The following is a 27,280-nucleotide window of genomic DNA, read 5'->3' as shown; positions in this document are numbered from 1 at the left end:
CCTCGTGACTTGGTCCCAAGCTGGTGAGAGGGGAGCGAGGCTGCTGGCACGACAGACAGTTTGAATGAAACTTTGTGAAGTTGTGGTCCCTGCGGTGCACCGTGAGATGTAAAAGCAATGTCGGATGTAGCCATGGATTGATGGAAAGACCACACAAAGACGCTACTTGGGTAAATCAAATGGGACTTACTTGCCTAAAGGATTCAGAAGGAAGTCAGAACAATTGGAAGGCCTGACAGATCAGCAGATCTATCTCCAGGCAGATGCAGGAACAAGCTCTAGACCCCAAAACCTTCCTAGTGGGCCCACATTACAGAGGATGACATCTGACAGAGGGAGGGTCACATCAGGGAGAGTGGACTCTCCTTCCCTAAGCTCAGTCTCTCTTCTTTCTCTCTGTCTCTGAAAGGCTGGACCTATTCTGCATGTAGCCTTGTCTGCACCTGATCTAGGGACCAGCTCAACCAGGCCAGGTGCATCGTCTCCTTCTCAGAGTTATACACGTGTGAGAAGATGGCAGGGAACAGTATGGTTGACTTAAGTGTCAACACAGTCCTCATAGTCTCCCCAGGCTCACATAGCCTGGTATTAACATGCTTCTGAATTTAGTGCTGCAGAATCAGAGTGGGGTCTGGTTCCCCAGGAGCCTCCAAATCTTGTACAAGACAAGCCCTGGGACCAGCTACAGGGTGTATTCTGTACACACACAGTAGCTCTTGCCTGGTTCTCCAAGGGATACTCAGGGACCGCCAGGGTGGTCTCAGCCCGTTCCCTGCACCCAGGTGTGCAGCCTTCTCAGAAGCTTCCTGGGGCCAGCTCCAGGGTATGTGGGCCACGTTGTTGAGATGTCAAGGTTCTGCCTGGCCCTTTGCATCGGCCTCTTTCAGGTGGCCAGCTTCTCATTTCTCAGTGGTTGAACGTGTAGAAAGCCAATAGCAATTGACTTTGGTTTAGGCCACTTGGGGAATGTAGAAGTTGCCCTGAACTCCTGGACCCCTTTCATCATTCTGCTAGCTTTAGGCACCTCTGAGGTCCAACCAAGTTCTGTTTGGAAAAGACTGTGCTGTGAAATTGTGATAGTGTCAGTGATCATATTCATGATGCCTTTTATCTGTTGTCTCACTTTTTCCTTTGCAGAGCCCCTGGAATGACTTTTTGTCTCTTAACCTCACAGCCTCCCCTCAGGGGGTGCAGGTCCCTCATTCCATATCTGTAGTGATGACGTCTGAAAAACTCTGAAAGCTAAAAGGCTTTGTGTGAGTTTGCAGCCAACTCATTTAGTGGCAAAACCTGATCTGAACTGATGTGAGGCTATATTTATCCCGCCTATTTTGAATATTCATATGTTTTGCCGCAAAAATATTAATGTGTTTGATTACAGAGTACTTCCCTAGACTCCTCTGGGGCTAGCAAACATGATAGGCCCCACAGTACCTTTCTAACATCTGAACAGTTCGGATTTCTGAAGCAGCTAAGTGTTCTGTGTAAGGCATCTGCGACCGTTATCAGCCTCAACTTACAGATGAGGAAAATGAGCTTTGAGCGAGTGAGTGACACACTCAAGGTCACAGGGCTATAAATGGCTAGAGCCAGGAGCCCAGTTCACCTTCTAATTCACAGTCCTGGGTGCTCCGCGCCAGGCCATATAAGCACATGGGCATCGCTGTTCTGGGTCAGGTCCATCTGACCTAGTCTGGATGATGCCAGCACCGTCCCTACGGTACCACTGTTGGCGGCTCCAGCTCTCTTCCTTGACGTCAATCCTGAAGGTCAGGTGGAGCCTGGCTTCTCTTCGTAGCTATTTATGGCTGCTCTGTCATTCACAGATTTGCCCGAATCCTTTCTGAAACCATTTCTATTTCCAGGAAGTATCCTTTTGGGGGTGATGGATGACTTAAGTTTCTAAGCTCCCGGGCTCCTGGAAATCTAGTCTGCTGGAGAGGTCATTGCTTGTGAAGATGGGGAGATGGTACAAGTTGTGGTGGTGTGTTCTGCCATCTTGGGAGGCTGGACCTCTCCACTCAGCTCAAGTTTGTTTGTTTGTTTGTTTGTTTGTTTCTTTCTTTTCCTTCCTTCCTTCCTTCCTTCCTTCCTTCCTTCCTTCCTTCCTTCCTTCCTTTCTTCTTTCTTTCTTTTTCTTTCAGCTCTGTCACCATTGTCATCATTGGTTTCTCTCTTTTTAAAAATTTTTTAAATAGACTTTATTCTTTTAGAGCTGTTTCAGGTTCACAACAGAATTGAGCAGAAAATACAGAGTTCGCACATAGCCCTCCCCACCCACACATATATACGCCCCTACCGTCATCATCCCTCATCAGTGTGGCATATTTGGTACCATCGATGAACAAACATGGGCACATTATTATCAACCAAAGTCCACAGTTTACATTAGGGTTCACGCTCGTTGGTCTCTTTTTCATCCTGAGCTTTAACTTCTTCCTTTGTAAAACTAGGTACTTGGATGAGCTCTTCCTGGAGAGTTGAACTCTTTAAAAAAAAGTTTTCCTCTTGCCCCTTCTGCACTGTCCTCTTCATGAAGTCCTTTATGGTGAACTGACTTTCGCTCTGGTTTGGAATCTAAATTGGCAGGTGGCCAGCTAAAATAGGGGGTCAGTGTGATTTGATTCTGTCTGCTCTGACTTCGTTTCTAATACTTTGACCTGCTTAGGGTTACTGAGTCATCCGAGATCTGGAACTCTTGGAAATTCAGAAGATGATTTCTTTTATTTCCTTTCCAGTGGAAGAAAGCTGCCTGCTTTTTCATCTCGGCGAGAAGTCCCATTTTAATTTGCTGTCACTAGTGGATGGAGCTGCTAATTGCTGGAGGGAGAGGCGGGGAAGCTTCAGTTCATCAACACTCTTTCCTCCTTGCTTGTTCTAGGAAAACTATTTATGAATCTTTAAAATAGTGATTATCCTAAACTGTTAAAATCAAACTCCATTCACAACTCTTTGATTTCTTGCTAATTCAGGGGAAAAACATTTCCAATTATTTTAATTTTTGAAAAGTAATGACTTTAAAACAAATCCAACCAAAAGCCTGCGTGTGAGACATACGAGTCTTGCTAAATGAATGCAGGCGAGCCTTAATTTGCCCGTTGGAGGGTTTTCTTAGTCAAGTTCTGTTTTGGCGGTTTTAGGTGAAAGCACCGACTCGGTGGCAGTTATTTTGGTAGAAAGAAAAACCTACCATGGCACCCCCCTTCTCCCACCTCTGGCCCCACGGTTTTCACATGGTAAACGGATGTTTTGAGCAAATTGGACGATCTGGGTCAGAATCCCGACTTCGCCACTTACCAGCTGTGTGATGGTGGTTACGTTCCTCAACCTCTCTGTGCCCGCTGGCTCATTTGTAAAATGAGAGTAATAACAGTACATACTCACTGGGTTGCTACAAGGATTAATCAGCAAATATTTGTCACGTGCAAGGAAGGGTAACACACAGTAAATGTTTGCTGTTGTGTTTCTGCTGCCCGTTGTTGTTGTAGGCCTGGCAGTGCAGGGTAAAAATTGTGTTCATGTTGATTCAGGTCCCACTTTCCCCCAGAGGTGTCGGTTTATACAGCACCTATGAACCGCTGCCCCCGGCGCCGTGTGTTTGGAGCTGATACACAGTGAGCACCTGCATTTTTCCTCCAAAGCTGATCTCTGGTAGCGTGGTGGCCAGGGTACTCTTTGTCCCATTGACCTGAAGCCTGATGAGTCATTCCAGTTCTCATTTAAATTTAGCTGGGCAGCGCTCCACCGCCATCAGTTCCAAGTGCCGAGGCGGCTCTCCGAGGCCGTGTCCTGTGGCCTGTGCACGTGGTCAGGCCAACAAATCACTGTGGTCGGAGCAGAGATGAGGAGGCCACACACCGCCTTCCCCAGAGAAGCCTGGGCTTGTGGATGTGGCGTGTTCCAGAGCCCTGTCCCTCTCCCACCCCGCAGTGCAGGATGCTTCCAAGTGCCGATTCAGCCAACACCGCTTTGAGTGTTTGACACATGTCAGGCTCTGTGCTAAGTGCGTTCATGGTCAGAATCTTCTCAAACCCTCTAGCTGCCCTGTAGGGTGGACATTTGTTTCACCTTCCCTGATGGGCAGAGGGAAGCCCAAGAAGTTAACGGACTTGTTCCTGGTGAGATGGTGAAGGGTGGTGCCAGGGTTCGTTCCCAGGTCTTTGGGCTCCATGATCACTCTTCTTTCTGTAACATCTTGCTTGGATCTTCAGCCCCTGATGGCATCAGAAGGGAAGGGGCAGCACAGGAGGCATCTGCCCCATGTTCCCTGCAGCCGCTGACCAGCAAGCTCATCGCTCCTAGCTTCCTCTGGTGGCTTGAGAGGAGGGAGGGAGCGAGGGTGCCACTTACTGTGCTGGGTCAGGTCTTTGGGGACCGGGGCCACGTGGGTCCAAGAGCACGAAGTCATCTCTTACAGACACGGACAGAGACCAGCTTCCAGCGACAGAGGCCTTTTATGCTGACTCTAACAACAGAAAAGGGGAGAGAAAAAGAAACCCACTTACAAAAATAAAAATTCCGTGCCATTCATTTCATGCCAGCATAATCAGAAATTCCCCTTTCTACTGTTTCCCCTTAAAAGCCCCCGTGTCCTTATTATGCTGGCTCAGTCTGGAAAAACTCTGGTTGGGTTTTGCCTACGTGAGACTGATCTCCACAGCTGCAAAGAGGGGATCTGGTACTTTCTTGTCAGTGTGGAAACTTCGGCTGAAAACTCACAAAAACCTACTTAGTTCTAAATTCTTAGCTCGCTTTCAACTCTTGTCCTCAAGACCTGATTTTCTTCAGCAGAAACAGATTGCTCAGGTTTGCAGTAGGCAGAATCCAGGTCAGATAAGAGACAGGACTTCCTGAAACAGTGAGGCATTACTGGCACAATTATTAGAGGATGCAGCCACGGAAATTTTGATGGGAGGAGGAGTTGTGGGCCATTTGGGAATGGTGTTTAGACCCCTCTCCATTGCCCCTCCTCTTTTATTTATTTATTTTTTTATATTGAAGTCTAGTTGATTTACAATGTTGTGTTAGTTTCTGGTGTACAGCTTAGTGATTCAGTCATATATATATATATATATATATATATATATATATATATATTCTTTTCCATATTCTTTTTCATTATAGGTTATTACAGAGTCTTATCCTCTTTAGGGCCATTTAGATCCCCCAGAGACAGTAGGTGAGGACAGATAGACCAGGCATGCTAAGAATGAGACAGACACATCACCAGACCAGTGTCTTTGTTAGAGGCAAGGTGTGTAGGGCAGGGGCACAGACTGATCTCAGATAGGCTTGGATTTGAATGAAGTGCCTCATTAGAAATTTGGGCAATGGGCTTCCTTCCCCTGTCTGAACCATCAGGCTCCTCTTCTGGGAAGTGAGGTTAGCCCCTTACCTCTTGAGATGGTTTAAACATGTCAAGCGGGGTACCACGTAACATAAAGGACGCAGCAGGGACTCAAGGTGAGGCCGCCTCCCTGCTTCCTGCTTCTCTTGGGACCCCAGCCCCTCGCTCCCGGAGCCCCCTGCTGCCCTCACCTGGCGTTGGTCTCCAAGTGGATTCGCTGAGCGCTGTGATCTTCGTGCCACAAGGCCTGTTGGCACAGCTCTCCTTTTGATAGCGAGAGGCAGATGTGGCTGACCGTAATGGCCCTTGGTGACGGGCCAGGCCCGCAGCGCTGGGGGAAACATTATTAGTGTTAATTTGGGGGAGTCTTTTATGGTGGCTGGGGGACATGCAGAGGGGCTGTTTGAAATGTATTAACTTACGCGGTCCAGCAGGTTAGAGGGATCTACAGTGGCTGAAGCCCCCGCTCCCCCCCCCGAAAGGAGCCCCCCCCCAAAGCCCGGAGCCTAGGCCTGATTACTTCCAGAGTTGGAGAGACAGCTTAGCAGCGTCTTGTTTCTTGCCCATGTACCTTATTAGTAGCACCTGGCATCATAACCCACTAATGGGAACCAGCGCTCTCTTCCTGCGTGGCCAGTGACAAGTAGCCCTGTCAGCCGGAGCTGGCCGTGCGAGGAAGTTCCTATTAGCTTTATGGTCAGGAGAACTTGTCCTGTTCAGGAAATGAATGTTGCCGCTAAAGGTCCGCGGCCCTGACCCCGGCGGCATAACCTGTGCGGGCCGGGCAGACCCCGCTCAGGATGCTTGGGGTTTCAGCCCCTCTCTGGTTCTTGTCATAGGTGGAGAGGGAATCATTGTGGTATGTTGCAGCCTTGAACTTTTGATTTATTCAGCTAGGGCGACTTAACCGTTTCCATGCCTGGATGGCTGCGTGGTGACAGAGCTGCGAGTGTATGCCTGGATGTGGGTGTGGGGGCCGGGGGCGTGGAGGAGAGACCCCCACGTGCCGGCAGGGCTTGTCTCTGGGAGGGGGACCCGATGGGGGGGATGATTCGCTGGTTTTTGCGTTCCCGGAGCATCTGGATGTTCCGGGGTTGATGGCTGCGGGACGGTGAGCAGCTGGGAAGCACTGTGTCCGCAGCTGAACCTGGGTTTGAATTCATCCTCTGCCTGTTGGAAACTCTGTGGTGGATACTAAGCACCCGCTTCCTCATTTGTGCAAGGAAGGTACTAACGTCGACTTCACACATGCTGCCGGGATGTCGTGTACCTGGGACCGAGACCCCGGGGCAGGCTCTCAGGGCACAGTGCTGGAAAGGATGTGCATGTCTCCTTTTTCTCATCATAAAATCGTTTTAAAAATGAAAAAGACTGGCATAGCACTTATTTTCCTGTTCACATATATCAAGACCATTTTTTCCCCCATCACATCCTGGAGTCTTTACGAGATGACTACCTAAGCGACTTGTTCTGTATTTTTTGGCCCATAAGTAACATTTCTAAAAAGTGATTTTTGCGGAGAACAGCGGCGTTTGACCTCATTCTTAAGGGAAACTTTGCCCTGACTTCTTGGAGAAGGCAGACGTTTGCGAGTTGTCTGGCAAATGGAGGTGTCACTTTAGCTAATGTTGCTGCTGCCATCATTTTAAAAGCCCCTGGTGACAAAGGAGTGAACTGCACTCAGGCCTGGGGGGGCTTGGACAGGACGCCTCCTTCAGGGACTTCAAAACAAGCCTGTCCCTCCGTCTTTGGCATTTATGTTGACAGTAGTTCAAGGAAAAATAAAAATAAGTTCTTATCAACTGCATGGTTTGGTGCAAAGAGTACAGGACAAGAGTGATCAGCGTGGGGACCGCTGGTCCTGGAGCTTTGGGGAAGGGGGTCCTGGCCCATTGCTGGACACACCCCTCCCCCTAGCTCTCTGTTCATCCTCTGCCTGAAAAACTCTGCACATCTCAAATAAGAGGCTCTCGCCCCTCTTAGAGAAGGTGAAGGCTGCTTCGGGGGCGTTCGCAGAGTAGGGATTAGAAACTTTCAATGCAAAAGTGAAATCGTGACAGTTGTCCCCTAAAGGCTCTGCTAAATTAAGGCTCCACCAACATTTCTGAGCCTACCTCCCCTATACCCCCACCCCCGTCCCCTTGGCAGAAGGGATAAAGACGGTACCTAAAAACAATCTGAAGCCACTGCTAAATCGAGTGGCTCTAAAAACATTTTTCTTTCCTTGAAGTTGAGCCTGGAAAACCAGGGCTGGGCTTGGCGGCTGGCAGACCCCTTTAGGGTCCAGCCCTGGCCCCTTCCTCAATTCCTATAGCACAATGGTTTTCATTGCCACCTCCCCCCCTCCTTCCCCCCTTCATAATTATCCACTACTTTACTTTTTGTGTCCTGACAGCTACAAAGTGGGTTTTGTTTTTCTGAGCTGAGTAGCTGCTAAATATTTCCCAACAGCCAGAGTCAATGGCTCGAGGGGGAGATAGGCCAAACCCTGGCATCCCTTGTTGCAAAAGTGAAAAATATTTCTGTTTGCAGTTAATTTTAGTGGCAAGCAGATCATGTTAACTGGATGTAATTGCTTCCAGATATGGCGGAGGGTTTTGTGTGTTGAGATGAAGGGTCTGGTAAGTGCTTACTTCCTGTGTAAATTAGCCTATTCCATTCAGGCTTTCATTCTGGCCAGCCCTGGATTCTGTCATTCTCCCATTTTCCCCTCCCCGGCCCGCAGCCTGGTGGGAGAAGCCGCTTGCTCTGTCTGTCTGAGTGCAGTTCTTTTGTCACTTGGAGCCACTCACCTCTTGGTGCTTGGTGTGAATTTGCCCTTAAAAGAATGAGAGGGGTTTGAAAAGATGCCACCTGGAACCTTTTCTTGCTGGGCAGAAGCAGATCTGCAGAGCCCAGGGGCAGGTAGTGTCTCCTGGTCACATGGGTGGTGTCCTGGAACCCAGAACTCTTAGTGTCCCTTAGATTATTTTCCTTGCTGCCCTCTGACCCCCTACTCCCACCTTGGAGAATACCTTTTTCTCCCTTTCTGAACAAAACGCATTCCAGTGGGTCTAGATTGAAGAATGAAATGGCTGTTGTGAGGAGGAGAAGCTTGGGGCCACAGAGGGGAGTTCTGTTGGTAAGATCTGAAACCACCACTCATTGCAAAGCAGGTTGGATCTATATACACACACACACACGCCCCTCCCTGCAAAGAGGCGAAGGCAGATCTGCCCAGGAGTCTTCTCTAAGTTCCTGTGGGTTTCCAGGGGTTGGAACCGAGGAACAGTGTTCAGATTCATGTTCTCTGAAATTCCGATTTTGTGCTGTGGCCGGTCCCACATTCTTAGTGCTATTTGCCTAAGAGGTTGCTGTTTATCTTCCTGTATCAACTCCACTGATAACCCCTGTGGTCTGTTGAACAATCTGTGAGCAGTAGATTACTTGATAAATGCCAGTTTTTCCAATATGCAAAGATAAACTGTTGGGGTCAGGGTGAGGGGTGGTGTTCAGGAAGGAAGGACCAGGTGGGGAGCCAGGACCCTCTTTCAGATCGGTCTGGAGATGTGTGAAGGCTCCTGATGGCAGAAAACAGGTATCACTTAAAATGCAGCGGCTGCATTTATCACTCAGTTTATCAGCTTCCTGCCCTCCCCTACTTCCCTCCCCCTTCATGTGGACAGGCAGCCTCTGAGAACATCTCACTGAGTGGGCTGCCGATGCCCCTGCTCCTGAGAGAGGGGAAAAGATGTAGGCAGTCTTTGCCTCTTTAGGTTCTGTCTTTTTCCCCCTTAATCCTCTCTCACCCCCACAAGTTGTTGATTGGTAAGAAATTTGTGCTTACTGAAAGCACGTAAATCTGAAATTGTGAATGAGTGGACGTTTCCCACCTGCCCTGAATTGGCTTCTTCAAGGGCCTGGTTCTGGAAGAAGTGAGGTGCAAAGGCAACTTCTGACCCCATCACTTAGTCAATAAGCTGTCTGAGAGTTAAACAAAAGAGTCTGGACTGGCCGCTAAAGCTAGGAACCCAGCTGATAGCTTTGTTTTGATGTCCTTGTAATGTTTGCAGATCACCGAGGGTGCTATTTAGAGCAGGGGGTACCTTACCTTACTGGGACAGACTTACCGGGAAGTTGAAACAGCTGGCGCAAAGTCCAGGAGATGCTGAAGATAGTGAGATACAGCCTAGGAACTGGGGTGGGGGGTGGCGGCCCCTTCCTCCCGGGAAGAGGCTCTCTGGGAGATGATGGAGGCGGTGTTTTCTAGGGACGGTGGGGAGTGATTCAGGCTTCATTGTGGGACGGCCTGGATGAAAACCCAGGCTCCAGAATTTACTAACTTCATGCCCTGAACAAGTTACTTAGCCTTTCTGAGCCCCCATTTCTTTGCTCTGTAAAGAAAAAAAAAATGAGGCTAACACGTTTTAAGTGGTTATGTGGATAAAATATGTATCAAGTGAATAGCAAACTGAAGGTACTTTGTAAACGGGCAGGACTGGGCTTTAGAACTGGAAGCCTGCGGCTCTGGCCCAGGGGAGCAACTGTGAAAGGAACCAGTGAAATCTTTTGTTTCGGGCGCTGCTAAACTGATGATACTACTGGCCCCGTGCAGGCAGCCACGGGTGAAATAATAGGTGAATAATTAAAGTGCCTTGGGAATATAAAGGTCCCCATTTGGGAAGCACTATTGCTGTTCTGAAGAAGCCTCCATAATCTAATAAGTGATCACTTACTCCCGTGATGTGGCCACGGCCCCAGACATTTTGGAGCTCCTCTTTCGGAATCCTTTCCGAAGTCTGTGCCACATTCTTTTGCCTTGTCCTTCGGGAGGGCAGATTTGACTTTGGGAAACGGTCAAATAATTCCGTGACCAATCTGGTGACTGTAGTGCGTGATGACGTTGGTGACCGCGGCAGACTCTGAAGGTAGATTCTGGGAAGAGTGTGTACAGGGGGCTTGTCAGCTGCACCCCGGGGTGAACGTCAGCCTTACTTCTTGGGTGGGGAGTGGACAAGACCAAGGGGCTTGTGATTTCCAACCGCTGCTGTGGATCACCTGGGCCCGGGGCAGACTCCTCTCCTTGCTGTAATGTTTCTGCACTTGGGGTTTGGCCTCCTGTGAGTTTGGGCTCCCGAGAGGCACTTCTGGTGTTAAAAAAAAAAAAATCTAGACCACCACGAGCAGATGTTGCTTGGGGTGGGGAAGGATGGATTGAGTTCTGACACGTACACGCCCAGGGAGTAGGCACAGGAGGCTGGGTGGCCTGAGTGTGGATCCAGATTTCATCTCTCGGGACGTCTCTGGCAGGTTAAAGGAGCTCGCGTGTTAAAGTCCTAACCTGGTACCTGGCACATCCTCAGCGTGGTTAGTCCCCGGTTCTAACAACCTTACTTGCCCTGGACACCTGGAGGGCAGAGGGGAGGAGTATTTGCTTTTCCTCTCCATGGGAACCGCCCCTGGGCTGTCAGTCAAGCTCAGATTCACCGTGGGAGCGTGGATCAGACCTGGATCTTCTGTGACCTGGCCGTGCAGGGGCCCAGGGCCGGGGCTCTTTCCCTTTCTCTCCTCGCTCCTCTGCATTATTTATAGTAAACCGTATTAGAACAGAGTGTTAAAGAGGAAGGATGAGTCATCCCATTGAAACCATTGATGGCATAAATAAAAGCAAAACGCTTACTATGTGTTTTGCACGGGATTTAAGGCCAGGTTGTGCTAATTTGAAGGCTCCCAAACTGGATCTGTGAAAGGAAACATATGTGGAAAAAAACTCAGGCTTCACCCGAGGGAAGTTATTTACTGAAAATCCATTTCAGGATCTGCTTTCTCCCTTTTATTTCCTTCCGATCTATATTCAAATCCTGGTTGTCACCCTTCCTAATGTGAGGGCCTGGCTTATTCACTAGCGAGGGTTTGTTTATTTTTGGAAGGTTGAGGAATAGTGCGAGGGGGGCTTCTGAGTGGCCCTGTCCTCATCCTTCTTCTCATCACCTGTTGAGGGAAAGCGCTCACAGCTCTCCACCTGCTTTGCAGCTGTGGGTTCTCAAGGTGACCAAAAATCGTAGTCTGTTAGAGCTGGAAGGGCCCATAAAATTGTTTATTTCAACATGCTCATTTAGGGGGAACTAAGTGGAGGTCCAGAGAGGCTCGGTGATTTGCCCAAGGTCACACAGCAAACTAGTGAGGACGAGAACCCATCTCTCTCATTTTTTGCCTGCTTTAATTCCTGCTTCACAGACTTGCCTCTAACCGCCCAGGTCTGTTCCCCGCTTCCACCAAGGAAGAAATAAAAATAGAATCTGACTTGAGAGCAGTTTCAAATCGCTGGATATGCTGGTGGATTTTGGCATGGTGGCTGGCCTCGTGGGATACTCATTAACCTCTCTGCTACTCAGCCTGATAGACTGACGTGCACTGGGTCCTTTAGAGGTACAGGCAGTGCACTGCTAGGGGGTTTGAGTATTAATTAAGACCAGGGACTTGTCCTCGAGGAGCTTATAATTTGAGCAGAGGAGTTAAAATACTTAAAATGTGTATGTGTATGTTGATAGCAATGAGACAAAGTAGGAAATGGAAAGCTGATGGCAGGTATACAGAAAAAGCACAAGGAAATTCAGAGATGAAATACCTTCCACCTGGAGGGATTCATTTTTAATTAAAAACAATTTGTTGAACACTTACTGCATGCTGGGCACCAGGTGAGGCCCTGGGAATTCAGTCAAACAAGTCAAACGAGCAAGAGAAACAGAGCCTCTCCCCTTGTGGGACTTTGTAAGTGGGGGAGAGAGAGATTTAGCTGGTGTTCCTTTGAAAAACTGTGGCATTGCAATTGTGATCAATGCTGGGGTCCTGGAGAAAGTAACTTCCTTTGGCTGGAATCAGGGTGATTAATACTGGAATGGTAGGTTGAGGTCAGATGGAGGTGCCAGAAATTCCAGGCCAGCCCGGGGAATGGAGGGAACGTGGGCGGACCTGAGGGCAGACGTTCATGCTGCCACTTGCAAACTAGGATCTTGGCCCCGTGCCTGAAACACTGCGAACCATGGTTTCCTCATCCCTACGGTGGGGTTATCGTGTGGGATACCGTGAGGGCGAGCCTGAGGATTTCAGATAACGCAGTTAGCCCCGTCTGCACGGTGCCTGGAACGAGGTAGTTGCTCAATAAATGTAACTGTTGTGAGTCTTTGGACTTTATTCTGGGACAGTTGGGAGCCTCTGAAGGCGTTTGAGAAGGAGTGTGATGTGGTCAGCGCTCTCCCCGCTGATTATTTCGTCCACTTGGGTCCTGTGGCCTGTGTCCTGCCACCCCGGGCTCTGTTTCCACCATCAAGAGTCAGTCTGAAAAGGAGTTGGGTTAGAGGGTGATCGTCAGCCCCTCTTCCTGGCTCTTGCCCCGGCATCTACCAAGATTGGATGAAATGACAGGAAGTGGACCCTTGCCACTTGTCTTCGGTGGCCAGAGGGCCTGAGGGAGGGTGCATCAGGGATAGGGGGATTCAGCTGTGGGATCAAAGGAAATGACACTCCGGAGCTGGCCAGCCAGACTGTTACCGTCTGACTCTCTTTTAATAGAAACCCGAGTGCCTGCGTTCAGCCTAACCGTCCGGCGCCCTGCTTGCCTCCCTGATAGCGAGCGGAGGGCTGGTATCTCCCGTGGGCCAGTCTGGGCTGTGGTTGGAGCCCGAGGCCGTGTCTGCAGAGTGACAGCGGCTCGGGGAGATAAGGGCCGGGTTGTGTAAGAGGGGCTCGGTCTGTTGGCCCCGCGGCTCCCGGCCCCTGGTTAACTGCTAACCTCAACGGAGCAGCGGGCCCTTGCTGGGAAAGGCCGTTCCAGGGCCCCTCGCTGGTTCCACTGATGCCTTTTTGTGGTTGGATAAAGGAAGCTCATGTAGGCCGCCCACAGCGCAGACTTGGGTTGGGCTACGGGTGTTTGGTTGTTTTGTTTTTCTCTTTTCTTTGTCTTTTTCAAAAAAGAGAAGCTGAAAAGGGGGACAGTCTTGCTTGGCACCTACCCCCGTAACCCAAAACAGCACGAAACAAGCAATTCCTAAAGCAGGCGGAGAAGACGCCCTCCTGCCCTGCTTATCACCCACCGGTCCCCAGAGGCCGGCGTTGAGAGTTTGGGTGGAGGGGCTCTGGGTCTGGACTGGAAGCGCCTGTCCTGGAACCTCGACACCAGGCTGACTTTTCTAATATCCCGGTGGCTGGGTCCAGGGAGCTGTGATAGAAAATATATTCTACTTTGTCTTCTTCCTTCCGTCCTCCCCAGCCCCTTTCGGAATGGGTAGGTGAGCCGTCGGGCTGTGTCCCCTGCCCTTGAAGGGACAGTGGAGCCCAGTCCTCTGGCTTCTGGCATTGCCCTCGTGTGATGGGTGATGGATTGGAAGGGACCTTTGTGGGCCACCTTCATTTTGAGGCTCTCGGGTACTTCCTGCCACCTAGCATCTCCTTGGACCCCGCCGGGAGAGGGGTGATACTGTTCCCTGAGCAGCCGATTCTGTTTCCAGAGAGTCCTTAATGCCCCACCACTACTTCTGCTCTCTGGAATCAGAGACTCTGGGTCACAGCCCCTGAGATATTTGTAAGGTAGCTATGACTCCTCCTTATTTAGGCAGTGGTTTCCCATATACCATGATTTTAATCCCTCTCATCATTCTCCTAACCCTCTTTTAAGTACTTCCAGACTTGTAAATTTTATATCACTCCAAATATGAGGAGTGATTATGTACATAATCAGGTGGGTTTGACCAATTTGGAGAACCAGACACTCATCTCCATTGTTTAACATGTTATACTTCTATTAATATGTCCTCTGAGAGTCTCCCTTCTGCTGCTTCCATTGGGTGCTCTGAGGTTATTTCCCTTGTTCTTGGCTCTCTGCTCCCAGAGAGAGACTCCAGTGATTTTTTTTTCTGGAGGAGGAAACTGGGGGTGACAAGAATCAGGAGTTGGATGGGAGATGATTTCTCTTTGAATATTAGCTTGAATTGGATGGCCGTTTGCCGGCTTGGCAGTTGTTCCATGTCCACTGCAGGAGTCTGGCTCAGGGATGGTCAGGGGAGGGGAGGTGGTGATTTAAAAGATTCGAGGTGGTGGCTTATATTGATTTTAGCTTATCTGACCCTTTAGCTAGAGGCTGCTCTTCCCTCAAAGTGTCTAACTAGCTGTTAGACTTAAAGCAACAGTGCAGTGTATATCATCCCTTTCTTTGCATTAATTACGGCTGGGAAATTCATTATTTAGAGGGATAAGCGCTCCTGAGGAGGGAGACTTTTGAACTGATTTAGAGATCTGTGGCCAGACTGCAGGATTCCCAGGTAGCAGGTGGGAGTGGAGGTGGCGGGAGTTGATGGAGGTCAGGAAGGTGAAGCAGCCGAGCCTGGATCAGGTGCCCTTCTCCAAGGAGGCAGTCCTGGGGCAGTCTTGGGAGCAGGCTTCACGCCCTGGCTGTTGTGAGAATGTTGCTTCCTAGGTTTAAAATACAGTGTTGAGATAACTGTTGTTCAGGCACATGGGCTGGTTAACCAGGGGTTAATCCTACATCCCCCTTTAGTCATCAAGCCAGTTACAAATCTTCCGTGGAGCCTTGCCTTTCTGCCTCGGAAGGCAGAGTCTAGAGTGCCTACCAGAATGATCGGTGAGTGAGGACTCTTGTCCAAATTCCCAAACCCTACCACGATGATTCTGTTCTGAAGCTGTGGAAAGGCTGGCAAGTGAACGGAGTGTGTCGTGATACACAGGCCGCCCTGCCCTGGGAATTCTCCAGAAGTTACGTTTTGGATGAAACCTCTGAAAACTTGCTTTTTTATTTGCTGATTTATCCTAGAACGGAGGCTGCAGCTCACGGTGAACAGTATGTTTTTTCATTCCGACCCTGGAAGCACACAAGCATACCGCAAACCAAAGGTTCCGTGGAACTCTGTCTATCTGTCCTATAGGCTGGGACTCTGATGTTTTATCTTCTGTTTTGTCTCTCCTGTTGTATTTAAAGATGCTAATCAAGACCCACTAATGAATGGTCACCCATCGTTTAAAGAACACCCCAATATAGTGAGGACTTAGCCATGGGTATTCAATTCAAAAAAAACATTTACTGAGCACCTATTGTATCCTAGGTGGTTGCTAAGTTCTATAGGGTAGTGCACAGATATTAATAAATCCCCTGAAGAGTTCACAGTGAAACAAATGATAGCCACATATGTGTGTGTGTGTGTGTGTGTGTGTGTGTGTGTGTGTGTGTGTGTTGGACCGTACACTCAATTATACAAGTGAGGTACTATGAGAGCAAGGAGAGGAATTGAACAATCCTGATTGATGCTCCAGGAGGACTTCATGGAGGAGGTGGCGTTTGGCTAGTCCTTGAAGGATGGCGAGGCTTTGGAGAAGTTGAGGTAGGAGCTGTCATTTCTAGCTAGGAGGTGAGAAAAGGCGTGACAGTGTATGGGTGGGGGCGGGGGTCCCACATATAGGTCAGTGTGCTAGCGTGAGATGGTCAGGGGAACAGGCGGGAAGAATGGATTGGCGCCCGGTTGTGGAGCGCTGTGAATGCCGTGTTAGCAATCCTGGGCCTTTGCAAGGCTTAGTTGGTTAAAGGCTGGATAACTGAGATGTTAGTAGCAGACGGAACTGGGGTAGGTGAGGCCATGCGGCCACTCAGCGCCACGCAGCCTTCTCTGAGTCTTGGGGGTTGGGGTGGGGGTGGCGGAGGCTTTGCGGGCTGCCTGGATGGGATATGGGCTCTTTTTCTGAAGTTCTCCTTCATCTGAACTCCTGCCCACCGTCTGTGTCCCACCGAGGTGGGGGAGAGAGCTGCCCCATGGAGCCCCCTGGCCTGCGACATTGAAGGGTACCTGTTAGACCTGGTGCTTACCTGTCCTTCCTCACATGCAGGCTCTCCGCTTGGCAAACATGACTGCAGCAGCGCAAAACCCAGCCCCAGGCCTCCCAGAAGTCAGGTCACTTGCAGGAGAGCGGGGTTCGGAATGAAAGTGCTTTTGTTTTGAGCGTTTTCTGCTCCCCACCCCCAGCGCCACCTGGCTTGTCCTTCCCTTCCTCCACAGTCTCCAGGTCGGGCCTCTTTGGGAAGCATCCTCTCGCGGGTTGGCCCTCTGGCTTCCCCCTCGTCTGTCTCCGGCAGCGTGTCTGTGCACGCAGGTTTCATGATAGGCTCCGCTGCCTTCTTATGAAACTGCTCGGGGCTTCTGTTTTCTTGCTGCAGCTACTGCCCAGGTGCTGGGAGGGGCGCGATCGTGGTCTCCCTGGGCTCCTGGACGCCTTGCTGAACACATAGCAGGGACTCAGGAAATCGTGGCTAAGTGAGCGCCCGCTATGTCCTAAGCGCACTTCATCCTCCCGACCACCCACAGGGTGGGTGCTGTTGCGGGAGTACTTAGATGCTTTCAGAGTCCCTCTCCTCAGCCCCAAGGAGCTCCTCGTGTCATCATGGTCCAGCTGTGGACACTGGATCTTGTGGACGCTGTTCTTTCAAAGGTCGCTTGTGACATCCTAGTTCTCGAAAGCAGTGTGCTTTCCTGGACTCTAACATCGATCCCCCTGTCCTCTGGACCCGCCTCAGGGTTTCCTGAAACTCCCTCCCTAGGGACAGTGTGATCTGGTACTTGGAGCTCTGCAGGATCTGTGTTTACCTCTTTTTTTTTTTTTTTTAAATCTTTATTGGTGAACTTTAAAAAAATTGAAAAAAAATTTTTAATTGAAGTATAGCTTATTTACGACATGTTAGTTTCAGGTGTACAGCAAGGTGATTCAGGTATATACACACACACATACATATTCTTTTTCAGATTCTTTTCCATTATAGGCTATTACAAGATACTGAATATAGTTCCCTGGGGTATACAGTAGGCCCTTGTTGTTTATCTGTTTTATGTCTGTTTGCCTCTTGTTGAACCAAACACGTTGAAACTAGCACTTGGTGTGCGTTGCGCTGAGTTCAGCTAAATTTGCTCTTGAATCTTCTCTGTGTCTTCGTCTTCTCCCAGAGGCTCTGCCCTCTCGTCCAGACCGTGGTGTCATCTGTGGCTCCCACCTTCCCTTGGCCTTCCATCACCATTTCCCTCTTCAGCCCGTCTCCTCACTCTCACTCAACCAGATGGTTCTCCCCGTCTCCTAACCAGACTTCCTGCAGTGTCCCCGACTGTGGCTTATCCCCACATCCTCTGAAGCAGAGCTCTGATCATGTCGCTGCCTTGCTCAAAAACCCACCGTGGCGATTACCTCTTCTAGAGAATAAACCAGAGAATTCTTAGGTTAGCATTCAGCGCCATCAAGGATCCTAGACTCCAGCTACATTTCTGCTTCCCTTTCTCACTATGTGCCTTAAGATGTCCACCCCTCAAGGGAAGGGACCATCTTTTTCACGTCTGTAGACCTCTCAGTCCATTACCTGGCACATGGCAGCTCAGTACATGTTGCTGCCACACTGAATTTCTCCCATTCCTTCCTTTACTTGCCGTAACGTTCTCCACTCACTGCACCGGGGCCAGAGCTTTCAAGCTCGAGTGCAAATGCTGTCTCCTTCTCCAGCCTTTCTTGGTGCGTCTTCCCCTTGGCTTCCGATAGGAAATACGATGCCCTGCTTTGAACCCCATCCCAGAGAGGTGTAGATAGAACCTGATCTTTATCATTGACACTTTTGTTCATTTCTTCCCTAAGATGCCCTCAGTTTTTGTGGGTAGGATCTGGGTGCCGTTCAGTTCCATAGCCACCCCTCCTCCACTTCCGCTGCCCCGCCGGAGCCCAGCATGGTGCCCTGGATACTGTAAGTGTTCCGGGAATCCCCGTTGCTTAGTGAATTGGAGGTTGTCTGATGGATGGTGGTGTTACTGTGGAGCAGGGGTGGGCTGGGTTTTCTGAATATCTGCAATGTGGTCCTAAGGGTTAACCACCAGGGCAAAGCTGGGAGTAAGGGGGACCCAGAAAGCAAGCCCAGGCTTGGGAGTTGTCAAAGCAGAACCATCTTTGCTTTGGAGTTTTTTCTTTTATCTTTTCCTTTTTCTGTCCCTCTTCTTTTGATCAGTGCCAGATTTGTCCCAATTGGTATCTTTATTATAGTAGGAATAGGCCAGGCAGGAGTGAAGGGCTGGGGGAGTGCGAATGCTATGTGAAGGGAGGTCAGGGGTGGTGCACACACAATGCCTTATTGTGCAGGTGCGGGTATTAACGCACCACCACCTGCGTTTACTTGCTGTGTGACAATGAGCAGGCTGCCCAGGGCCAAGGACCGCCAGGCCCTCCAACTGGAGCCTCCCTCTCCTTCCCCCCTCCTCCAGCACCCCCAGGCAGGACCCACATTCCGATGAGAACCGGTCTTTGAGGAGAAGGCATCAGAAAGAGTTTGGCTGGGAGGAGTGCGGGTCTCAAGGGGGCGAACATTTGCTGGTTCCACAGTCCGGGTTTCCCTGGGGTTCAGGGAACCTGTGAGGAGCTGATCCTGAGGGGGGACTCAGGCAAGCACTTTGCTGCAGCTGCTCGCCCCTTGAGCGCAGGAATGCCAATGCATGGGTTTCCATGCCATCTCTGCTCAGTAAGACTGAGAGCTCCATGAGGATGGGGATTGTGGCTTTTTCTTTTCTTTATCCCAGTGCCCAGCCTGGCAGGGCGCACAAGGTAATGACCCATGATGTGTTCAGGCGGTTGAGTTGTAGAAAGTGCCTCTGATCCCCAAGACCCAGGGAGGGAATGGGCTCTCTCTCTCGGCTCCTAGAAATCTTCACCTCTCCAGACTCGCCTCGGATGGGGAGAGACAGAGGCTGCTGAGTTAGCTGCTAAGAAGGCAGAGGGGATGGCGATCTGGCTACAGTCCTCAAGTGTCCACTGGGGAATCGTCCTTTTGCACCTGGGATTGCCAAAGTGCTGTGTGTTCCCTGCAGGATTCGTGAGCCTGGTACAAGGATGAGCTGGATCTGGAGACAAGAGGGGCAGGGAGGCTGGGCTGCCCCTCCCCTTGTCCCTCCTTTAAACCTTGCAGGTAAACCCCAAGGTGTTTGCAGTGTAAAGGTCCAGGGGTTTTATAGGCACCTGGATGGCAGGTGTGGGTCTTTAACTCTACTTGGGGCCTCCCTGGAGCAGCCAGGCAGGCTCAGGGCAGGAAGTGGCTGATTCTAGGTCACTTGGCTACTCTTGTTTGCTGCTGAGATTGTTTCTATAATCAAGATCTTAGATCTGCAAGGGACATGAGATCACCTAGTCCTGCTCATGGCGTTCAGGCGAGAAAAGTGGTATTAATATTCTCATGCCCATTTCATGGGCAGGTAACTGAGGCCCAGAGTGATGGACTGGCCTTAATGAGTCATTAGACGTGGCTCCACCTGCTCTTCTCTTCTGGTCCCCACCATGACAGGCTGGGGGTGGTTGGGAGGCAGTCCTGCTGAGGTCCTTCTTCTGTAGGGGGAGGCCACCCCTGTCACTCAAGGCCTGAGAGGGTCAGGAAGAATGTCGTTGCTTTATTCCTGGGGCCTAATGCAGGGAGGGTGGCAGGAAGACAGGGCAGCCTCTTGAACTTCTGCATTTCTCTGAGTTGAGGCCTTACCTGGCTGGCCCTGGGATGCCGTCGGCGGCTTGGGAAGCAAAGCAGGGATGCCTGGCTGAGCCAGAGAGTTCCTGGGCTCCCCTCCACCAAGCCCACATCATAGAAATGCCTGGACTTCAGAGTGGTGAGAAGGTAGTTTGGGGGGGCTGAGGCCTCGTCTGGGGCTTGTCTGAGGTCTGGGTAAGAACTTCCCCATCCATGGCTTAGAAACCCAGCCTTTGAGTCCCTCAATCCTAGAAAACTCATTTTCAGACTTTAAAAAGGCCTTCATTCTCTTGGATGCTGTGTGGGCCAGCCCTGGGCTGTCAGGGAGAGAGGTCTGAGACGGCCTGCCTCTGCTCTCCTGGCTGAGATAAGGGTGTGTGCCCTGTGGCTCCCCTACCTCTTCTTGTCAGATAACTACTGTGCCTGCCAAACTCTCAGATTGGTTCTGCTTTTTTCCCTGGTTTTTATCTTGGTGGGAAGTTTAAGCAAAATATGTCTTGGCCTTGTTGTTTCTGCTTATTTGTTTTGTCCTCCAAGTTTCAGATTTCATCCTCTCCCCACCCGCCGAGCCCCCACCCCCTGCCCTAAGGTGGTGTTAGTGAAAACCCCAGTGGGTGTAATGGGGTAGTTAAAGGTCCTCATATACCGCCATTTGGCTGCAGAGAGGCCCAGCAAGAGACAGTTAATAAAGAACCTTGCACCGTATTCTCATGTCTGTCCCCACTAACCTCCAAGCCCAATCCAATAGCAGACAGACGTGAATTCTCATCTCCGAGCCCATGAGATGCCGACTTCTGTGAACGCCCTGCTGACTGGCTCTGGTCTCAGCGGCTCCAGGTTGGGTTTGGTCTCTGTTTTCCCCACGTGTGTGAGTTTGCTTGCTACCTCTGTACTTCCTCGTGCCTTTTTCCTTCCCCCCAGTCTTATCTTCTTTCTTTACTTTTTTTGCCAAGTATGTGACTACACCTAGTGTGATACGGTTCCTTTCTGCTCCTCCAGCTCTCTGGGACAGGGTCCTGCGGTTGCGATCCAGGGTGGACTCCGGTCTCTCAGCCTACTCTCCCTCGCCTTGCTTTTGTCCAGTTGGCTGGACAAAGAGAACAAAACCAAATGACCTCCCCTCCCCCTCTCCTAAACTACTCACACAGTGGAGTTCTGAGCTGACCTTCCTGCAGCCATTTAAACAAGTGCTGAAATGCCTAAAAGTCACTGAGACTGGCCAGGCCCATGCACTCCTCCTCGTCGACACCCCCAAACCAGCCAGGACCTCATCCTCTGTCTTCCTGCCCCCGTGGTGCCCAGGGCGCAGGGTGGTGGTGGGGGCCCGCGTGGAGCCTCCGAGGCTGCGTTGACCAGCAGCTCCGTTACAGTAGGGGACGAGGAGGGCCGGGGGCCAGGGCAGGTCACACAGGCCTCTTTTATTTACAGTACTCTCTTTCAGGGCCCCAGTGAAACAGAAGCCCCGAGAGGCAGCAGTGAAAGGGCACTGTGTTTGTGCACTCAGGCCTTCCAGGGATTGCTACAAAAGGTGGGGGCACTGGGAGCACTGAAGGGCTTTTTGTCAACGGCAGTTTGGCTTGGGGTGGAAGGGAGGGCGAGAGCACGGGGCTCCCTGCGACCACGAGCGTGTGCGCCTTTCGACAGCTCTAAGCTGCTCCTTGGAACGAATTCTGTGGTCTGGGGTTGCAGAGGGGCCCTGTGTCTTGATCCTCTTGATTTATTGTAGCAAATGATTCCTTTCTTCCCAGTGTTTCTCCTGAGGGTCCACTGGTCTCCCATCAGCTATGGTGGGGGGAGGGGGTACAGCGTAGAGGGGACCCCGCTCTCCTCCCCTCACTCTCCTCTCTCCAAAGAGCAGTTTCATGGACAGCGATCAACTTACGTGAGTTCTTGGATCCTTGCAGCTGCCGTTTCCTGATTCCTCCTCCTTCCGTATTATCCTTCCGAGCCTTAGTTTGCCCATCTTTAAAATGGGGCGGGGGGGGACAGCACCTACCTAATAGTAGGGTTGTTGTAAGGATAGGGTCAGGTAACACAGGGGTTGGCTTGCACAGGGCTCCTTCCTTTCAAACTGACCAGGCCACAGCCCCTTTCTGAGTCACAGGAGCCAAACTGGGGACCCTACCATATAGTGCCCCCCAACCTTCCTTCCACCCTCCCTGGCTCTTGGGGTTCTTCTTGTCACCCTCTGGTCTGCATGACGTGATAAAGGGAAGAGAAGTTTTCCAGAAGAACATTCAGAGAATAAAGGTTGGAGCTGGTAGAATAAATGAAAACACACACAGACCACACCACATCCCAAAATTGCCCTTTGAAAGAAGCTAAAAAACCACCAGTGCCTGTCCTGTATTCGCTAATTCTGGAAGCCTGATGGGGCTTTCTTTGTGGACCTGCTTCGACTCCAGCAGCTGGGTCCAGACGGGTGTGGAAGCGTCAAGTGTTTTTGCTTTTGTCCTTTAATTCTATCTTTGAAACGGTATTTTCAGAACCAAAAGTCAGGACCGCAGATTAGCAGTGGCACAGAATGGTTAACTTCAAGCCTGTTCTAGGGAGCCTGGGGCCACTGAGAAACCCTGGGTGGTCCCCCAGCTACAGAGGGGCCATCTTCCTTTCAGCCTTTGTTTCCTGGCTCCCCCCTTCCTCCCCTACCCTCACCACCACTTCCGAGGGGGCACCCTGTCTCTCGTCCTCGCCCATCTTCCAGGGAGACCGTTAATAAACAGCCACGAGCAGAAGGAAGACCTGGAGGGAGGTGGGCAAAAGGCCCGAATGCGGGTGGTGGGACCTTGGCCTGAAATACAGAGTTAGGGCCCAGGAAGTCTCTTTCCCGTGTGCTCACCCTTCAGGCCATTTCTGTGTCCGGTCCCAGCAGCTGGAAGCAGCCAAAACCTGTAACAAGATTGGAAAGACACAGTACGGAAGCGTTGCCTTTTAGCCCGCACTGATTCCTCTGCTACCTGGTTTCTCTGAGGGACTGATCTGTAAGAAAAATGGAGAACCTTATTCCTACCACTTAACCCACGCCCATTTTCTAAATGGTTTGTAGAAAGGGCCTCACACGCGCTCTTTGGGATAATCTGTCATATGCGAGGATGAGTTCTGGATGGTTCCTGCGTGGTCAGGAGACACTTTTTCTTTCTGGATTTGTGTGTTTGGAAGAGTGATGATGTCATTGGTTTAGACGTTGAGCTCTTCTCTGGTTAAGCTCTTCAGTAGTGGTCCTTAAAAAAATATTTTTGGGGACTTTCAGTAAAACAAACCTAGTAAGTCCACTGAAAGTCTGAGATGTTGGTTCAGCCACACAGGGCACTCAGAGAGGTTTGCTTTCCTGCTTGGTGAGGGCAGGGCCACCCCATGGATTGCAGTGCTGTGGCTGTCTGGGTGCCCAGCTTCTGAGGGTGGGTGGGGAGCTTGGGCTTGTGGGCAGTGGAAGGCGGGTGGTGGCCTCCAGAGGGCCACTGTTGCTCAGGAAGTTTCTGTGGGGGGCGCTAGCATGGCCACCATACTCCACCTGGCGCTGTTCTGTGAATTAGAAAAGGTGCCCCTTCGTGCGGGGGAGTGGGGCTCCTATCAGGGCCCGTGACTTGCTGAGCCGGATAGGGTGGGATTCACATCTGCTTGTCCCTCAACCGGGTACACCCCGGCCCAAGGGGGCTTCAGTGGTTGCAGTGGGTCCTGAAATGAAAGCTAGTCTTGTGAGATATTTTGAGCCATCCGTGGGTGGGGGCAGGAGTTTCCAAAGGCCTTGCAAGCTCTCCGGAGGTGTTTCCCTGATCCCCCGACCAGTCTGGGTCTCCCTCCGCCCCAGGGCCCTCCAGGACCTTATACAGCCACCGCACCAGGAGCTGGAGGCCTCTCTCTGCCTGCGATGGCATCCTTAAAGCTGCCAGAAACATCAGGTGGGGTTTATGGCATCCTTTTAGCATGACTGTCTCTTGTGACCAAGGCCAAGAAAAACAACAGGAAGGGGTGGGAGTGGGGAAGGATGGCGCACATGCAGCCCTGTCATCTCATTCTGTGGCGCTGAGTTTGGGAAAAGCACAGCATCTTATGCAACCAATGCCTTTGACATAGATACGGAGCTGGGGGAAGGAGACCGCTAACAAGGCGGCATCCAGCCCTTTGCAGGACGATGCGGTTCGCTTGCTCCTTTTCTCATAGTTTCATTCACCAAGGCTGGGTCTTTCCAAAGCAACTGCTAGGCATTGGCCTGTGGGAGGGTAAACCCTTGCTCTCTTTATCCTGATCACTTTTTTTTTTCTTAATCGAAGTATAGTCAGTTTCCAATGTTGTGTCAGTTTCTGGTGTACAGCATCATGTTTCAGTCATACACATACACACATATATTCCTTTTCATATTCTTTTTCACTATAGGTTACTACAAGATATTGAATAGAGTTGCCTGTGCTCTGCAGTAGAAACTTGTTGTTTATCTTAGCCCTGAGCACACTTGGCGCTGTGTTGACAAGACTCTGAAGGGCCCGTGGTAGGTAGACCAGGGCCTGAGAATAATTTCCATTTAACTAATTATTATTCTTACTCCAGTAGATTTGAAATCTATTTAACTTTTCAGGGTCCCACAGCCTTTTAAACGTTCCGAGTGTATTCTCCCTGATAGGTTACCTTTTCTCTCCCTGTAGGCTGTAATTAGTGTCCTTTACACAAAATTGGCTTAGAATTGGATTTAGAGAAGATAAGAATCAAATTACCAGTATTTATCTTGTAAATTCCAAAAGATCTACTTAAGACGCTGTGTTTAAAAAAAAAAAAGAGTGTTTAAAAGAAAAGTTTATTATATGAAAAAGTAAATTCCTCACAGTCTGAGCATCCCAGGGCCATTTTAATATTAAAACTCTGACTTCCCTTGGAGGAACCTAAAATTGCCTTTTCCCTTGTCTCGATTTTCTTATCTTGAATTGAGCTTCTGGAATACATTGCTAGGTTTTGGGTGGTGGAGAGCTGATGTTGTCCGGGTTTTCATGAAAATTTGGAGGGTTTGGATTATCTATGACTTCTGATGTGTGGTAAGACATAAACCTCTAAATGTGCCTATCTTGAAGATACACATGCAATTTTTCATCTTGGCATTTTACATTATTAAACTCTTGGGAGATGGGAGAACAGATCTCTGAGGTCTCCTGCATGTCTGCATGTCCTAAGATGTCAGCATGCTACTTTTCACATGCTACCTAGTATAGTAAGTCCCCTAGCAGGTTTAAATGAGGTCAGGTCAAAAAAATATGCCTATATTTTCAAAACCATGGGCTCATAAAGGTGCCAGGCAGTGATGGCATATTCAGGTCATTCATTAAGCTGTTCAGCTATGTTCCCTGCCCCCGACAAATCCTTCCTTTAGTGCTTCTGGTGTTGAGCTCAAAACTCTTACCCTTAAGCGAGGAAGTGAAGGGTTTCAGCCGGGGTAGCGCTCCACAGGCACGTTTGTGACCATGTAGGCACTCTCTGGGTGGCTTTCTGCTTCAGCAACATTGTTGATTGTAGTTTTCCAAATTTATTCTGCCCATCCTCCTTCCCCCCCTTTTTTTGATTCTGATGAAGGTGTTGGATGCCAAGGCACAAACAACGATTCCTTTTAAGGGAACAGAAATGTATTTTGTGAGCAATTCCACTTTTGGGTGTAGACCCCAAAGAATTGAGAGCAGGGACTTAAACAGATAAACTTGTACACCCATGTTCATAGCGGTATTATTCACAATAACAAAAAGGTGGAACAAACCAAATGTCCATTGATGGATGGATGGGTAGGTAAAAATGTGGTAAATACACGCTATGGAATATTATTCAGGCTTAAAAACAAATGGGGTTTGGGATTTGCAGATGCTAACCACTGTATATAAAATAGATAAACAACAAGGTCCTCCTGTAGAGCACAGGGAACTGTATTCAATACCTTGTAATGACTTACAATGAAAAAATATGAAAAGGAGTATATATGTGTATAACTGAAACACTATACTGTACACCAGACATTAACACGACATTGTAAACTGACTATACTTCAATTTAAAAAAAGAAAAAGAAGAAACGGAATTCTGACACAGACACATGCAACAGCATGGATGAGCCTTGACGACATTATTCTAAGTGAAATAAAGCTGGACATAAAAGATAAGTCTTGTATGGTTCCATTTATATGAAATACCCATGCTTATAAGAAGCAAATTCATAGAGACGAAAAGCAGAATAGAGGTTCCCAGGGGCTGGGGAGAGGCAGGGAGTAGGGAGCTAGTGTTAATGGAACAGAATATTGGTTTGGGATGCTGAAAGAGTTCTGTGGATGGATAGTGGTGGTGACTGGACAGCAGTGTGAATGCACTTAATGCCACTGACCTGTACACTTAAAAATGGTTAAAACAGTACCTTTTTATGTTATGTGTATGTTACCACAATAAAAAATTACTTTATGTTAATTGCGATACCTGGTATTTGAAGCAAAATCTCTCAGAAAACATTTAGTTCATTATATTGTTAAGAAGCCCTTTGCTAAATTTAAAAGAAACAATTAACTTATTTATAGACTTATCAGTCACCAACCTAGCACCCTTTAACCATCATTTTTATTTGGTAGACAAAATATTTTCATCAGGTAACTAACTCTCTCATGATGTGATTACTATCTGAGGCCCTGTATTTTTATTACTCATATGATTTTAGCAAAGTCGCCACCTTTTTAGCTCTGAGACTTTCTCTAGTTGACCTCTTCCCAGAGGGCAGGCGGAGGGAAAATCTTCTCTGATTTTTTTTTTCCTACGTCAGTAGTTTTTTAAAATGTCTGTGGTTTTACAACATAGGGAGGTTTTTCAGTGAGGAAGGAAGTTCATTCTGGGTTTGCAGAATTTCTGAAAATTATGGAAGAGGTGTTTATGCTTTTAGACTTTGTACCTGTGTGGTCAGGGGTTTAGAAGCATTCTGTTCCCCATCTGTGGTGTGCCTCGTCCCCCGCGACCGGTCGCGGATGTAGCCAGAGATTTGGGGAGCATCTGAGCAGAAACTTTTCGGCTCTTTCCCCCTTCCTCTTAGTTGCGTTTTCATTTGAACGAAAAAAATGTAAAACGCCTGAGGAAATTCACAGTGAAAATCTAGCCCAAATAAGTTAGCATCTTGAGATGCAAATATCAGTTCTGGAAATGGAAGATTCCTCTACCCCGTGGTGGCGTTGCAGCCAGCAGCCTCGTTCTGTGCTGCCGAGGGTTTGATGGCCAGCATGTGAAGGTACGGGGCTCGCCACATATATATAGTACCGGGCGTGTGGGCGCCTTGGCGCTGATCTGAAAAAACTTAACTTTGGCATTTCTAGGTTTATTTTAAACCTACAACCTTTAACGCCAGACACAGAGCTTCTTTCCCACTTAATGTAACCATACAATGATTGCTTTTAATTAGCGTTGGATCTTTTTTTGGTG

At 49.5% G+C, this 27,280-nt stretch overlaps 1 protein-coding gene and 1 long non-coding RNA gene across 8 annotated transcripts in view; one reads left to right on the top strand and one right to left on the bottom strand.

The window, feature by feature from the left end:
- The window catches only part of ZBTB16 (zinc finger and BTB domain containing 16), a 184,209-nt gene that overhangs the window by 8,227 nt on the left and 148,702 nt on the right, over window positions 1–27,280 (top strand). The window lies entirely within an intron of this gene.
- LOC116661196 lies at window positions 8,535–10,909 on the bottom strand. The gene is made up of 3 exons (XR_004317005.1): window positions 10,063–10,909; window positions 9,457–9,720; window positions 8,535–8,907 (listed from the first exon to the last, which is right to left on the bottom strand). It is a non-coding gene; the product is annotated as an uncharacterized LOC116661196 (long non-coding RNA).

This window comes from Camelus ferus, chromosome 33 (genome assembly GCF_009834535.1).
Source record: "Camelus ferus isolate YT-003-E chromosome 33, BCGSAC_Cfer_1.0, whole genome shotgun sequence".
NCBI lineage: Eukaryota > Metazoa > Chordata > Mammalia > Artiodactyla > Camelidae > Camelus > Camelus ferus.
This window is presented reverse-complemented; position numbering and strand designations above follow the sequence as displayed.